Raw genomic sequence first — 16,650 nt, 5'->3', positions numbered from 1 at the left:
TAGTGCTTTTTTACCTGATCTTGTTATTGCTAATGATGTAATTTGCTTTCTGTAGTTCTAATAAAAAATAGTAACATTTGTCAAAACAAAAAAAACAAATAATGTCCAAAGATTGAAAAGAGATCGACACTAATTTGAAAATCCAATATAGATAATAGAGAAATAGATTTATACACTCGTGTTTTATTTTTCATATTAAATTGACAATTTATTATGCTAATTCATTAATAGTAGGGAAAATATCACAATAACACCAGGTTCTAAAAGATGTCTTGGGATATAAATATTGTAGATTTTATTTCTTCTAACCCCCTGAGTTACTTTAAATATATTTTTTTAGGCCAAACAAATCTAAAAAGACATGCATTTTCTAAATCTCATCTCTCAAAGTTCTCTCTCTTTCTCTGTCCTCACACCTCTTCTCTCTCTACATTTTTTCCATCTTTAACCCCTCACTCTCTCTCCTCCCGCTATCTCTCTTCATATTCCCATCTCTCTCTTCTCACTCTCTCTTCCCAAAGACCTGGTAAGTATACATAAAGAAAGAGAGGTATTTGAATAAATACAGGAAGAGAGAGAGAGAGGTGTTTGGTGGTGAGAGGTTACTGGGAGGAGAGAGGTGTTTGGATAAACATAGAAAGAGAGAGATGTGTCTGGCTAAATACAGGAGGAGAGAGATGTTTGGTGGTGAGAAGTTACTAGGAGGAGAGAGAGAGGTGTTTGGATAAACACGAAAGAGAGAGGTATTTGTATAAATATAGGAGGAAAGATAGAGAAACACACAACAAGAGAGAGAAAGAGAGAAGTTTGGGGTATATAAATGAAGAGAGAGAATGGATTGAGTTTAGATAGAGCATATCTTTCTCACATTTGTTTAGTTTAAAAAACACGTTTAAAGTGGCCAGGGGGTTGGAATATATTTTTTGAAACCTTGGGTTTATTAAGAAATAAAATTTAAAAATAGGAGATATGGAGATATTTTCCTTTAATTATATTGGTTGACTCTTTTGTAATGCAAAAGTAATATCACATTTGAATTAAAAGTTTCATTGATACTAAATTATAATTTTTTTTGTCTAGTCTTTTGAGTAGAATTTTGAATTTAGAAAGTAAAGTAGAAGTTATAGCTTGCTTTAAATTTTATGAGTAAACTTTATATTTTTTATGTGATGTGGACTTTTTTAATTAATGTTTAAAATCAAATTTAAAACTAAGTTGCAATAACATTATTGCCCAGCTTTTAAACAAAAATACTATGTAATTTGTTTATTGTTAAAAATGTTTATCATTTATTAATTTTGTCTTTTAGTTCATGATATGTTCAACTACAAATTTTGATTGTATATATAATTTTATTAAACTCAATAATTGATTTCTAAAATTTTAAAATTATTAAATTTAATTTAAATTTCACAAATTTTACCTTTTTAATAAATATTTTTAGCTTTTAAAATAAACATTAGAAAATGCATGAAAGTAAAGTAATATAAATTGGAGAAATTGTTTGTCATGCAATTCAAAAATTTTCAACAAGGTGTCGACTGATCAATTTTTTTTCAAAAAATCATAGATTTAAATAGTCTATAATTTAAATTTAATTTTTTTTATTGATAAAAATTATTCCTCAATTAGAATGTTTAATTTATTATAACTTTAAAGTCATCTAGATTTATTAGTTGATTTTGTAATAATTTTGAATTATAAATTATGCTTTAAATGTTATTCTAATTATGATTTTCATTTTAAGAAACTTAACCATTTATATAAATTTAGAAAAATTGCATAAATATCAATTTTAGTTTCCGTTATTATCAAAATACCAAATACTTTTCGTTATTACTGATATGTCCGTTTTTTAAACTTCTTAATTTTTTTTTAAAAAAGATGAAAGTACCCGTTTTTCCTTTTTTCAAAAATTGAAATCACGCTAATTTTGGTTTTTGAAAAACCGAAAATTTAAAATTTTTGGTTTGTTGAAGAACCAAAAATTTAAAATTTTCGGTTATTGAAGAATCAAAAAAAAAAATTCTCTCTTTTGTAGGTGTATTCTCTATCCATCTCTCCCTCTACATTATATGGGGATTTTTTTATCGTTGGGTCCTCTGTGTATTTTAAACTTCACTTGCTTTTTGCAACATCACATATATGATTGGTTAGGTACCTCGATCTCACTCTCTGGATCTAGATGATCTGGCGGCACGTGTCTTGGGTTTTTAGCAAACCCGGGAATTGAGACCGCTTTCTCTGAACCTTGCTCAAGAGCAAGGGCATGTATACCAACCGATGAGAGAGGAATTTAAGGTGGGTTCGGGACTTACTCTGGCTAGCTCGCGTGGGCACCCTCTTAGATCATGAAGAAACCCCCCCAGCTGCTTTAGCTGGTTTGGAATCGCCTCCCTTGACTTGCAATCCTCTTGTTTTCTGCACAACACTTTTATGGTTAATTGGCGAGACAAGTGGGTCGAAGAGACTCACCCTTGTCTTAAGGCATCGCATGCTCATATGAGGGAGTGATGAAACAAAAGGCTTCCAATAAAGAGAGAAAGGAGAAGAAAACTTGACAAAGGGGCGAGACTAGCATGACTGTTGGAAAGCTACGGACTCGAATTGGTAGCAATATGGGCATGGTTCTCAAGACCAGCGCAGCATCAATATTACTCTAAAAAGAGACCGATATGACAGCGCAAGGCTAAGTTTACCCTCAATCAAGTAAAGGGAGAAAAGAATGAGGAGACGAAAAGGGGACGGAGAGAAAGAGAGCGAGACGGTGGAAGGGGAAGGACCTAAGGGGCAATGGATATCGTCGTTGGCATCATGAGAAGATGTCGCGTCCCTTGCGGTTGGCGATGACTTCTAGTGAGGCTCATGATGGTAACTCCCGTGAGGCACACGGTGCCAGTCATGGAATACAAGAGGATGCCCACGGATGGCAATGAGTGTTGCCATTGGAATCAAAATTTTATATATACACACAGAGTCCTCTAGTGCGTACAATGATCGTGCGTATATATAAAATTTTCCCCAAACATGAGTGGATGATCAAAAGCAACCCTAATTTTTAAAATTAAGAATAAAATAAATTAAAAAATATATAGAAATTAGGGTATAAAATGATAGATTTGCCCCTTCCAAACAAATCATGGAATTCCAAAATAGTCCCTATGCTGCCCTAGATTTGCCCCTTCCTAACAATTCGCGGAATTCTAAAATAGCTAAATTTCCTAGTTTTTCCTGCTTAAAACTAGTTTTTCTGCTAAAATTTTTTCTGCAAAAAATTTTTGCTAAAATTTTTCTGCTAAAAACTAGTTTTTCTCTAGTTTTTCTTTCTAAAGTTCCTGTTAAATTTCAGCAACTTCTCTCTACTTTTTCTTGCTAAATTTCTTACTAAATTTCCTGATAAATTTCCTTCTAAATTTCTTGCTAAATTTTCTGTTAAATTTTCTGCTAAATTTCACGTTTGGGTATCGTCACGAGACGTGCCACATATTGACATCGCTCGAGCGAGGCATAACGCTGCTAAATTTCCTGCTAAATTTCAGCAACTTCTCTCTAGTTTCTCTTTGCGTTCGGGTCTCGTCACGGGACGTGCCACATATCGAATCGCTCGTCTTGATGCGACGAACATGCTCACCAAATTTGAGTAAAATCCAACTTGAGACGGGTGAGATATGAGTGTCGAAATTCACTGCTCATGATTGTCCTTTCAATGGTGCAGAGTTGCAGGGTGGTCGCATGGGATTGGCGTGCGGCTCCTCTTGTTTCCCACTTTTACCTATAACTTCTTCTTGGAGTGTCCGTTTGAGATGAAATTTGACCCCCAAAGGTTTTCAACAGTGCCAGATCCAATGACAGTGTTTCCATATTAAATTGAGATACCAAGAATGTAGCTATAGTTATAGGGGGTCCGTTTCAGGGTGCTAGAGGCTGATTCTGCACTGTTTTAGACGTGTCGAAATACAACGAAACTTGGCGGAAGACTTTTGAGAGACATCATGAATACCTTGGCTAGTTACGGGGCTATTATGAGACTATCAATATTTTCACTGTTTGCTAGGCTTTTATTGAGCGGGTGACCCATGATGATGAAAAATATCTTCCAACAACATGCCCCACTGAATGTTGTGCTTCGAGAGAATTGAGAAATGCAATCATTCAGGAAGTTTGAGGGATATTGTTGAAGTCCTCACCCTCAAGGGACTATTTATGATTTTGAAGCGTGAGGCCTTTGTAAGGACCTCCTCGGACAGAATCAGGCTAGAGGGATTTTGTCAAAGTCCTCATCCTCTAGGGACTATTTGTGATTCTGAAAGGTGTGGCCTTTGTAGGGACCTCCTCGGACAGAATCAGTCCTACGTGGAGGCCAAGTGCTAAGAACCTTTTAGTTGGCATTGTTCGCTGCTACACCAGGTTTAATTTTGATGCTCAGGGTATCTCTGTAGGTCCCTTCTAGTGGGGTATAGTCGAGGGCTTCTGACTTATCCCAAAATTCTTGTCCCATGTAGGCTAGGGGATTTGACGAGGATTACCCTGAAGCCTGTGGCAGGTTAGACCCTGGCTTCATCAGTTTCTTGCCTTTGTGATGGCCTTTAGTATTTCAGAGGGATCTTTTGATCATTCGACCTCACCTTCGAGGACTCTCGTTGTTATTGGGAGATCTTATGCGGCTCTCACTTCCTGGCGAGCCATGCTGTTGATGTTTGACATTTGAGGATTTTAGGTAGAACTCACTAAGATTGTGATTGTTTTAGAAATTGTCAGCTGAGGTGGTGGTCATGCATCAACCTGTGTCGTCGGTCCAATCGCCCTTTTGCGGGTTTTCACTTGGACAAGCGAAGTGGCGTTGTAAAGATGGTTTTCACCAACTGCTGTTATTTTTGGGCTCTTATACCTAAGACCTTGCAGCCATTTCTATCCTTTTCATCTATTTTTACTCACGATGCCCTTTTGGGGTTTTCACCGCGCCTGGATTTTGTTTTTCACGGAACTCTCTTACTCATGGTTTCGTGACCATGCCCGTCCATCATTTCTACTCATGGCGTTCCCTTGTTCAGCTGTACACCATGCCTGTTTTTTGTGACGGCATATTTTTAGGGTTGTGCCTTCAAGACCTGTGTGAAGCCTTTTAACGTCATGCGGCCAGGACGTGCACTATAGTTTAGGATCATACAACTGGACTGTAGCAGTGGTGAATGGAAGTGAGCGTGGTTGTGGCACGAGGAGATGACACGAGGTCGCTTATGAAGAGTTGATGATGAATGAATGGTGGAGCAAGTATGGGTGGCGAGATGGCTTGCACTCACTGAGGAATGGTGAAAGATGGTAATGATGAATGGACTCGCTGGAAAGGTAATAAAGGTGGTGCACGCACATGAACGGGTTGGTTAGGGAAGAAGTGCACAACGATGCACGTAAAAGGTGTGTGTGAGTGGGTGGTCTCATTAGAGAGGTAATGGAGGTGGTGTGCACATACGAACGGGTCGGTTAGGGAGGATGTGTGTGAATATGCACATAAAAGGGGGTGTGCGCATATGTGGGGATGTCTTTAAGGTCATGCCTTTTGGACCTGGGCGAAGCAGTTTAACATCATGCAGCCAGGACGTGCACTATGGTTTAAGGTTATATAGCTTGGACCGCGGTTATGCAGTTTAAAGTCATGCAACAAGACCTTCGCTACAGTTTAAGGTCATATAGTTTGGACCATGGCTGTGCAATTTAAGGTCATACAGCATGGACCATGGTTATGCAGTTTAAAGTCATGCAAATAGGACCATGCAGTTTAAGGTCGTGCAACTAGACCTCCGCTACAGTTTACGATTATATAGTTTGGACCAAGGCTGTGCAGTTTAAGGTCATGCAGCATGAACCATGGATGTGCAGTTTAAGGTCGTGCAGCATGGGCCATGCAGTTTAAGGTTGCGTAACTAGACCTCCGCTACAGTTTAAGGTCATATAGTTTGGACCATGGATGTGCAGTTTAAGGTCATGCAGCCTGGACCATTACGTGTGTCGCCATGTGGATGAAGCTCCATGGAGGATAGGTCTGTGAATAGCAATTTGACTCCCTGGGGATAAAATAGTTAAGGCTATTCACAAGCGGATAGCTTTAGATGAAGATAGTGGCCCAACGAACAGTGGCAAGTGGAAGCGAATCTTCACTGGGGATTAGGGGGGCCAGTGTGAATCCATGGGGATAATGATAGGGCTTCATGTAACTCCATTGGGGGTGACAGCATGGAGTACAAGCGTGACCCTGCTGAGGTTGAGAAGACAAGCATGGACCTAGCTCCCTAGGGATAATAGGGTGTGAGTCTTACTGGGATGTTGGTGCGAAACAAACTCATTGGGGATTTAAAGGGTAGTTATGACCTTTTGCAGACATCTAACTCCACCGGAGATGTTGATGAAATACCCCTTAGCAAAAAGGTGGTCCATCTCTTGGTTAAAGTTATGTGTATGGGCCATTTGTCACACTGTACATTACAGTTTTAGGGTCTTGTAGCTCGGACCATTGCTATGCAATTTTAGACTCGTGCGGCTAGGACCATGCAGTTTAAGGTCGTGAAACTAGACCTCCGCTATAGTTTAGGGTCAAATAGTGTGGACCATGACGCTAAACCTTTTAACGACATGCGGCTAGGACGTGCACTAAGGTTTAAGGTCACACAGCTGGATCATGGTCGCATAGTTTAGAGTCGTGCGACGAGGACTAAGCAGTTTAAGGTTGTGCAACTAGACCCTCGCTATAGTTTAAGGCCATATAATTTGGACCCCAGTCGTACAGTTTTGAGTCATGCGACGAGGACTAAGCAGTTTACGGTCATGCAACTAGACATCCACTACAGTTTATGGTCATATAGTTTGGACCATAGTAGTGCAGTTTAAGGCCATGCAGCACAGACCGTGGCTGTGTATTTTAAGGTCATGCAGCACGAACCGTGGCTGTGCAGTTTAAGGTCATGCAATGTAGACTGTGGCTGTGTAGTTTAAGGTCATGCAGCACGGACTGTGGCTGTGCAGTTTAAGGACATGCAATGCAGACCATGGCTGTGCAGTTTAAGGTCATGCAATGCGGACCGTGGCTGTCCAGTTTAAGGTCATGCAGGATGGACCATGGCTGTGCAGTTTAAGGTCATGCAGCACTGACCGTGGCACTGCAATTTGAGGTCATGCAATGCGGACCATTGTGTCATGAAGGAATGCGACTCCATGGGAAACAGAGTCGTCATCAAAGACTGGACTCCTTGAGGAGTGAGACTGTGATGCAGGGAATGAACTTCCTGAAGAGGTAGGACAATAGTTTAGAGGGGAGTGTCGTGGCATGATTGCAGCACTAAGTGTTGGATGGAGCATGCAGCATTAGGCTTAGATGGTGCATGCACGACGTTCGGTACTTGTTGAAGAGCACAACGTTAAATCCTTGATGAAGGGCGCGGCGATAGCCTCTTGGAGAAGGCGTGCGACGATGGCCCTTGACAATGGAGTGCGCCGATGGCCCTTTGACAAAGCTGTGTGGCGATAGCCTTTGGGCAAAGGCGTGCGGCAATGGCCCTTAACGAAGGCGTGCGACGATAGCCTCTAGGTGAAGGCACTCGGCGATGCCCCTTGACGAAGGCACACAACGATGGCTTCTTATGCGGTGCGTGACGATAGCCCCTTTCGGTCCTCGGGTATAAAAGGGGAAAAAAAGCCCTTTTTACTGTTTTACCGAAGGGTAAAACAGTAGAAGAGATTTTTAGAGAAAGAGAGAGACAGAGCTTTTGGGATTTTCGGCGAGAGCTTCCTGGCTAAAGCTTGCAGAGGCAAGCTGTTAGGAACTTTTCTGGCGAGCTTCAGGGGGTCGCAAGTCCTTATAGCGTGATCGCAAACATCGTCGGGGAGTGCCAAGGTTTTCTGAGCAAGGAACAGGGTTTCTCGGGGCCTTAGCAAAATTTTGCAGTGGTGCTTCTGCCAGGGCTTGAGTGTTTCTCCGGTGGTTTCGCAGTTGATAGGAGGTTGCAGAGAGTTCTGAGGGCTCTGTTGGTCCTTTGGCTATTGGAGGACAAGAAGGAGTAGCAGTAGTGGGCTTAGTGGGAACTCAGTGGAATTTCGGTGAGCTTGTGGCGAATTGATGAAGTGCAAAAGTAGGGAGAGGGGCAACCTACAGGGTCTCAGGGAAGCTTTCGGCGATTTCTAATGGTTTTTCGCTAACTCTGGTAGCAAGTAGAAGGCAGAAAAGGGCTTTTTTGCTGGCGACGAAGTGCTTTTGTCAAGGTGAGGCAACGCCGGTAGGGGAAAGACCAGGGTCAGACAGGGTTTTTTGGCTGTTGAAGGAGTGTTCCCAGCTAAACCCAAAGGGTTGCGGAGGAGATGAAAGGTCGTGAGAAGGTGGATGGTCACCGCGGGCAGGTAGCTGGAGAAACCAAAGGAGCACAAGGGTTAATGCCCCTTGGGAATTTGGGACGATGGGAACCGAGGTACAACAAGGGCATGTGCATCTTTAAGTCGCATGCAGCACCACCTTCACGCTTCCCTAGGCCACGCTCAACGATAGCCACTTTCGGGAGCATGCTGTTCACGACAATGGTATCGCGAGACGTTGGCCTATCCATGGTGATGGTAGAATGGGACATTATTTTGCGCACGACGACGACTGTGCATGGTGCCAAGTTGCGCGCGACGATGACCATGGACGACAATGTCTCACGGGGGTCAAGAGTGATGGCAAACGAGGGAGCCCTACCGTCGTGGTTTGTTGGAAGCCAAGTCCTCCAACACAACCGTGAAGTTCATGTTGTTCCATCATGGGTCGGTTCCTTGGCATCTTGCCATGCCTTGTCAGATGAATTGAAGATGACTCAGAAATGGTTGGCTCCTTCTTTTTGGCCTGTAACCATCCTCTTTTGTGGTTTTGCTTCTTCTTCATGAGGAGAGCATTTCTTCGGAGGGTTTGCTTCTTCTTCATGAGGAGAACATTTCTTTTTTACCAGTAACTGTCCTCTTATCCTCAGATGCAAAAGATTTTTAACCTCCCCTAGTAATGGGCTTTTGATGGTAGCGTGTAGTTTTCTTTTCTACAGCAATAAAAGAAATGAACTTCGTTTGAGTTGGCTTGATGTTCGTCATCATCATTTCTTTCTTTTGTTGCACGCACCGCGCTTTAAGGATATGTCAGGGATAATACTTCTTTAGGTGTTGTCCATTGATACGGGGCCTTGCCTCTTCACCATCCGAGTTTGCCAGTACATAGGCCCCGTTTAGTGTGGCGTTTTTTACTATGAACAGACCTTCCCACTTGGGTTTGAATTTTCCTTTGCGGCACCCATGCATGACAATCAATCTCTTGACTGTTAAGACTAGATCCCCATGAGCTAATGAGCGAACCTTGACAGACTTGTCAATGGCTCTTTTCTTTCTTCCTTGATTGAGCTCGAGGTTCTGCTGGGCCTCCGGTCTCTTTTCGTCAAGGGAATCTAACTCTTGATAACGGAGCTTTACCCTCTCATCTTCCGTCATTCCCTGATTATAGCGACCCAGAGTGAGAGTATTGAACCTCGAGGGGTAAGACGACCTCACCTCCATAGACCAGGGAATAAGGAGTGGAATTTGTAGCATTTCGGGTGGTGGTGCGATAGGCCCACAGAGCTTCGGGTAGCTTCTCATGCAAATTTTTCTTTGACTTTAAAACTGACTTCCGAAGTACCCCACATAGAGTTTTGTTGAATGCCTCAGCCAAACCATTGGCTCAAGGGTAGTACATAGTCGAGTACTTCCACTCAAAACCAAACTGTTTGGCTAGGCGATCAACATGATGCATTCTGAACTGGGGGACATTATCATAAATTATTCGGTTTGAAACCCCGAATCGGTAGATGATGTGGTGACGCACGAAGTTGGCTACCACGGTCCCTGGAACCCGCTTAAGAGGGACTGCTTTAGCCCACTTGGAAAAGTAATTTGTTGCTGCTAGAATGAAGGCACGACTCAAGGCAGAAGGAGGGTCAATGGGCCCTACAATATCCATACCCCACTGAGAAAGGGCCACGATGTCGCTGTAGGGTGAAGAGTCACTGGGGCTGATGAATGAGACTTGAGTGAATTTGGCACACCTGACACCTCTTAGCATAGTTTTGGGCGCAGCCACCATTGAAGGCCAATAATAGCCGAGTCTGCGTATGCGCTCGTAGAGCTTAGGGTCGAACGGATGTAGCCCGCAGATACCAGAGTGACGTCCGATGAAAGAGGACATCCCTGTTGAGAAGGGTGTACTTGGTAGACATCCGTCGTATGCTGTTGCATTCTGCCTGCTCCTGAGGTAGCCTTCCATGCTTTATGAAGTCCATGATGGGCTCCCTCCAGTCTTTGACTTGTTTAACCTGTGCACATATCGGGTCGAAAAATTCAAACTCCTGCTTCTTGACCTTGGATTCTTTACCTTGGGGCATCTCTTGTTCTGCCTTAATGGCATCTTTGGCTGTGAGAAGTTCCCCGAATGGGTAAGGCGAGCATTCAAGGAAGACATCCGTCTCATCATTTGCGTCAACTTCAGTTCTCAAGTCGACGTGTCTCCATTCGGTTACCCAGACTGGAGTGGGCCCTGATGAAGACAATTGAATGGTGGCACCAAGGTTTGAGAGCGCATCAGCCTGCGAGTTTAGCTTTCTAGAGATGACTTAGGGAGAAATCATCCAACCAGGCCATATAAGATTTGGTTGTGTCATGATAAGGCTTGAGAGTATCTTTCCTTACGTCATAAATCCCTTTAAGCTTCCGGATGACCAGCTCAGAGTCACCGAAGATGTTTAGGAGCTCCAGGTCTAGCTCTTGGGTGATCTCCAGTCCGATTATAAGGGCTTGATACTCGTCTCCGTTATGAGAAAATATCTCTGCAAGCGAGAAGGATAGAGGGATCATTCCGCCATCGGGAGTTAAGAATACAACTCCGGTGCCCCCTCTATCAGACTGAAATGCCCCGTCAAAGTACATTTCCCATGGCTGAGATGACACCATACATAACACTTCTTCATCTGGGAGGTTGCTCAAAAAGGAAGATTCTGAAGGGACAGGGTGAGCTGCGAGGAAATCTGCTAGAGCTTGACCTTTGACCGCCTTCTATGGGACATACGTGATGTCAAACTCCATCAGCAATAATGCCCACTTGGCCAAACAACTTGACAAGCATGGCCGGGTCATGAGAAACTTGACCAGGTCGGGAGATTAACTTTCTTTCTCCTTTGGAGACATTTTTGCTGAGATGAAAGTTGGCCTCAGGTGGACCTCATCTCCCGGGTTGATCTCTTCAAGCTCTTCAGCGGTGGCCTGACTACCTTCTTCCCACTCTTCTGGAGCTTCCTGAAGTTCTTTGTCAGGGGACTCATGAGGATTTTCATTAACCTCGAGTGTAAAAACCCATGATCCCGACATCTCGGCTTCTAGGAGGGGCATAGTGTGGGAGGGGACCGGTCTCTGGCTGGTCCAGGCGATGGAAGGGTCTAAGTCGATGATCTCGTGATTGAGATCACTTGGTGCTTACCCGAGCTAGGTGCTTCATGCACTTGGATCATGTGGCAGACCTCGTAGGAACAGGAGCCTGAAGATGACTTGGTTTTGGCTTGGGTTGACAGGCCGATGGTGATTGTCGAAAATCAAGCCGCTTGGGCCAGCATCTCTTTTAGGTGAGGCTGGTGCCTCCGAACTCTCTGTTTAGAGTGTCGAAGTCTGGGCACCATCGAGCTGCACCTGTAGAGAAAATAGAGGAGTGAGGAGAAGGAGAGTTAAAACGTTCAAGTCAGCTTTTTATGTCGTCGCCGAAATTGGATGTGTGTAGCGGGTATTTTAGGTCTTGCCCTGGATTTGACCATTGTGGGGTGCTTTTAGCGTCGTCACCCATATTGGAGGAATCCAGAGCTATTAGTGGCTTGGGGATGTCCGCTTGACTAGATGAAAGGACGAGGCGAGCTGCGCTTGCGATGAAGTCTTACAAGGTCGGAAGTGGGGGGAGAGGCCTGAGAAATTCTTCCTCGACTGGTGGCTGAGGAAGATGGTTCCTTCGACGGGCTAACCGAGGTGCTCGTCGTCTCCCTCTGGATTCTGAGGGGGTGTTTGGACCACCCACTCTGGCTGGTGAGTAGTCCTAGCTTGATGGACCACTTCACACTTCAAGGATTTGAGTCTACTTCACCCATGGTAGACTTCCTAGGGCTGAGAGGTCGAGGGTTCCGAAGGGTCCAGTGCATGCTCATGAATGGCTTGTAGTGTGGCCTCCTCTTGATAGGGAGTGACGGCTTGAAAGTGTTCCGGGAGGACGGCACAATAGCTATGAACCCCAAGCACTCTTTTAAGTTGTGACCCCTAAGGGCACTAGAGCTTTTTCGTGCCCTAGGCAAGCCGCTTAGGCTGCCTGGCAAGCTTGAGAGTGACGAGGCCCTGTTGGAGCATCGCCTCAAAGAGGACCTGCAGAGGGTCTGGTCCTACATTTCCCAAGGCTGCCACCGGGAGGTCTTCTTGCACAAGCGGAAGAGGGACTTGAAGGCATCCTCTTGGGTTGCCTTAAATTTCCTGACATTGCTGCATCTTTTATGCTAGAAGCTTATGGAAGCTGGTGCACTCGCTGACGTCTTGACCTTGTATCTGGTGATATGCGCACCAGAGGTTCTCGGTTCCTGGAGGTAGGAACTTGGGTTGCCTTTTTGACTTGAGAGTGATGAGTCCTTCTTCGAGCATTATGGAGAAAAATGCACGGAGAATACCTTGGATCCTAACAATGTGAGAAGCCTCAGTTGCCCTGAACACTTTCTTCAACTCTTCGAGCATTTGTTGATAAGGGCTTCGATAATGTCATTGAGCTTATAGCATTTGTAAGTGGGGTGGCCTACTCTCCTGTGATAGGCACAATACATCTCATTTGTCTCCTGCCCAGTCGACTCTTCAGTATTGGTCTCCAGCAGCTGGATCATGTTTTGTTCTAGCAGCAGTCGAAGCAGCGCAGAAGTCCACTTCTTGTCGAAGGGGTAAACTTTATTTTTGTGTTGAATTCAGAAGTAATTTTGCTTAGTATTTTTAGGAGGAGGGACCTCATTGTAGGACTGCTGCTTGCCCGGGGCCTGAGGCATTTGTGCCTTAGAAAGGTCCAGGGTTTGAGGAGCCATGCTCTTAGTGCCAATCACGATGACAGCCGCGCTGATCACTGCTTTTTAGTTTCTCCAACCGTTGGAACGGGAGTTTGAGCCAGAGGGTTGCTGACGAGAGCTGCCATGGTGCTTGATTAATCCCTCAATACGAACTTCCTCAGAGATGAGCTCTGCCATGGAGGGTGGATTGGAGGCCTCGACATGTAGGGCGATCTCATTAATCATGTTCCATGTACAGGTCTGAACCGCTTCCTTCTCGGTCATGAGAGTGGCATGAAAGATTGCCAACTCTCTCCATCAAGTGATGAACTTGTCAACCTGCTCACCAAGGTCTTGCATTAAAGTGAGAATCTCGATGGTTTCCATGTTCTGTTGGACTTCGTAGAAGCGTTGATAGAACAACTGCTCCATTTCTTGCCACGTGTGCACCGAGTTCAGAGGCAGCCGAGCATACCACTGGAAGGCTGGCCCTTCGAGAGTCTCAACGAATTGATGGAGGAGAAGTCACCTGTCAGTTGTTGTCTCTCTACAAGTCTCTTAGAAGTGGGCGGTACGCTGATGAGAATAAGTAGTACCATTGAACAGGGGGGGCTTCCCCTTTTGGTAGTTTAAAGGAAACAACACCTGGTCAATATACGAAGGGTATGACTTTTGATAGAGTGGGGCCTCTTGCATGCCTGTGACCTTGTTCTTGAGGCTATGGGCCATCATAGCTTCATGTCGGTTTGAGAGACCCCACGGGAGGCAGAACTGTCTTGGGAGGCCAGTGGAGGAGTTTGCCTGGGAACTGTGTCCTCACCAGTTGGGGGGTCGGTCTCTTGATGAGAAGAAAGGGACCTGGAGGCTTCTAGGCGATCCATCTTTTCACGGATGGATTGCATATTTACCTCGAACCTGATCATTTTGTCTTCCTGGGCTTTGTCCGGGTCATTGATCACCATGACGCTAACCTTCTATTTTGGGAGGTTAGAGCCAGGAGGAGGAGCAGACTGCCGACGTCAGCGAGTCATGGGTGGCAAGTTAGTTGTTGGGCCTCAGCTTGCGTCGACTGGATTTGAGCCTTGTATGCTGATCTTGTGAGGATCGGTTCTCGACGGTCTTGGGACCATGGTTTCTTGGCAGTGACTACCCAACAATACTCTTGGACTCGCTCAGGTCTTGGAGTTTGGAGAGGGAAAAAGGGGTTACGAGGTAGGAGGTCATAAAGGGTGGTGACCTTGACTGCCCTGAAGGCTTCTTTGCTCAGGATCAGAAGACCTCTCTTTTGCTTAATCTTAAGACGGCTATGGATTTCATTTCAAAATTGAGCCTGAGACTTGGTCTGCGTCGCCTTCTTTGAGCTTGCAAGGGCTGTGTCTATGAGTTCGAGCAGGGAGTTGGGTCTAAGGACAGAAGGCAGCTCGGGTCTCTGCCTTGGAGGCTAGAGTCCTCTGTCTGACATCAGGCTGCTGCCCCAAGTTCCTTTGTGGGGCCCATGTTCACGACTTACCTGAAGCTGGCTCAAGATGGTACTCTTAAGGAAGACCTTTGAGTACCAGGGCTCGAGGTGCTTGATTGGTGTCGGGCGAGCGACAGAGGAAGTAATTGGTTCATGACTCTACTTGAGTCTGGACCGTGGAGGAACCTGCAGAAGTGGTGCGTGTGCACCTTTAGGGTTAGCCGTTCGGGTGACTTGGGGTTCATCCCTGGCTCGATCAATTGGTTCAACCTTAGGAGGTCGAGACCCACGAGCTTGTGCTTGTTGGATGAGGCGAAAGCTCATCTCTCATAGAGTAGGGACCGTGTGTGCTGGGAGGGAGGACGAAGCAGTCGACCCTCGTGTGCTCGAGGTGGCATAGAGCTAGCGCTGCCTCAAGATGTGGAAAGTGAATGCATGACACACGCAGGGTTCGACTCAAGAAAACCTAGCCCTTGATGTGAACTCAAGGCAACGTGGGGGTTGCCCCAAGGTATGGCTGGAGTGGATGGACCACAAGCCCTTGGGTGTGTGTGCAAGAGGTAGAGGCTGTAGGGTCTCCACCTTGGTGTGTTGAGCCTCTAAGTCTAGAGGTTCGGAGAGGTGAAAGAGTATAAGGGGTTGCCTTGCAGCAAACCTCAAGAGCGATGGCAACTTGCTTGCCTCCCACGAATGCAGTTAGGGCAGCCTTCCGGCGTGCCCTAACAATATGATCGGCAAGAGACTTGCCAGTAGTAGGGTGCGTGCTGTGTGCGGTGGCAGACGTGCCATCGATGTAAGGGGCCTTGGTGGAGGGTCCACCACGGCTAGGAAGCAGGGAGTCATGGACTTTTAAGTCCCCTCTCGTGCTAACCCAGGCAAGAACCTGGGAGCCGGACCGTGAGTCTTGACTTAAAAAGAGAGTAGGGAAGGAAGCTTGAGCAGTTCGCTTCCCTGGGACAGTCACGAGTGTGGGGATAAGGAAGTCCCTGATTTTGATGAATGGGTTGAATAACTTAGGTGCCATAAAAATTAATGCAAAAAGTAAAAGAGGACACTGATAAAACAAGAGCAAACCGACTAAGGGGTCGTAAGTCCCCAGTGGAGTCACCAAGCTGGTTAGGTGCCTCGATCTCGCCTTCCGGATCTAGATGATCTGGTGGCACGTATCTCAGGTTTTTAGCGAATCCGGGATTTGAGATCTCTCTCTTTGAACCTTGCTCAAGAGCAAGGGTAGGTATACCAATCGATGAGAGAGGAATTTAAGGTGGGTTCAGGACTTACTCGGGCTAGCTCTTGTGGGCGCCCTCTTAAATCATGAAGAAAGCTCCTTAGCTGCTTTAGCTGGTTCAGAATCGCCTCCCTTGGCCTGCAATCCTCTTGTTTTCTGCACAACACTTTTATGGTTAATTAGTGAGACAAGTGGGTCGAAGAGACCCACCCTTGTTTCAGGGCATCGCATGCTCATATGAGGGAGTGATGAAATGGAAGGCTTCCAATAGAGAGAGAAAGGAGAAGAAAACTTGACAAAGGGATGAGACTAGCATGACAAACGAAAAGCTACCGACTCGGAGTGGTAGCAAGACGGGCATGGTTCTCAAGACGAGCACGGCGTCAATACTACTCTAAACCGAGACCGATATGGCAGTGCTAGGCTAAGTTTACCCTAAAAGGGAGAAAAGAATGAGGAGACGAAAAGGGGACGGAGAGAAAGAGAGCGAGACGGTGGAAGGGGAAGGACCCATAGGGCAATGGGTATCACCGTTGGCATCATGAGAAGATGTCATGTCCCTTGCGGGCGGTGATGACTTCTAGTGAGGCTCACAACGATAGCTTCCCGTGAGGCACACGGTGCCAGTTATGGAATACGAGAAGAAACCCTGGACGACAATGAGTGTCGCCATTGGCAATGCGAGGAAGCAACATGTCCCTTGCGGATGGCGATGACTCTTGACGAGGTGCAAGACAATAACTTTATGTGAGGTGCACAATGACGGGAACAGCGAGGCACGAAAGGAAGAGCGCACGGTGACGGGTATTGTCGGGACCCCTCTACAGACGGCGATGGACATCGCCACCTGCAATAGTCTGGCCTCAAGGTGAAGCCCC

Source organism: Amborella trichopoda, chromosome 5 (assembly GCF_054954075.1).
Source record: "Amborella trichopoda isolate Santa Cruz 75 chromosome 5, AtrichopodaSantaCruz75HAP2 v2.0, whole genome shotgun sequence".
NCBI lineage: Eukaryota > Viridiplantae > Streptophyta > Magnoliopsida > Amborellales > Amborellaceae > Amborella > Amborella trichopoda.
This window is presented reverse-complemented; position numbering follows the sequence as displayed.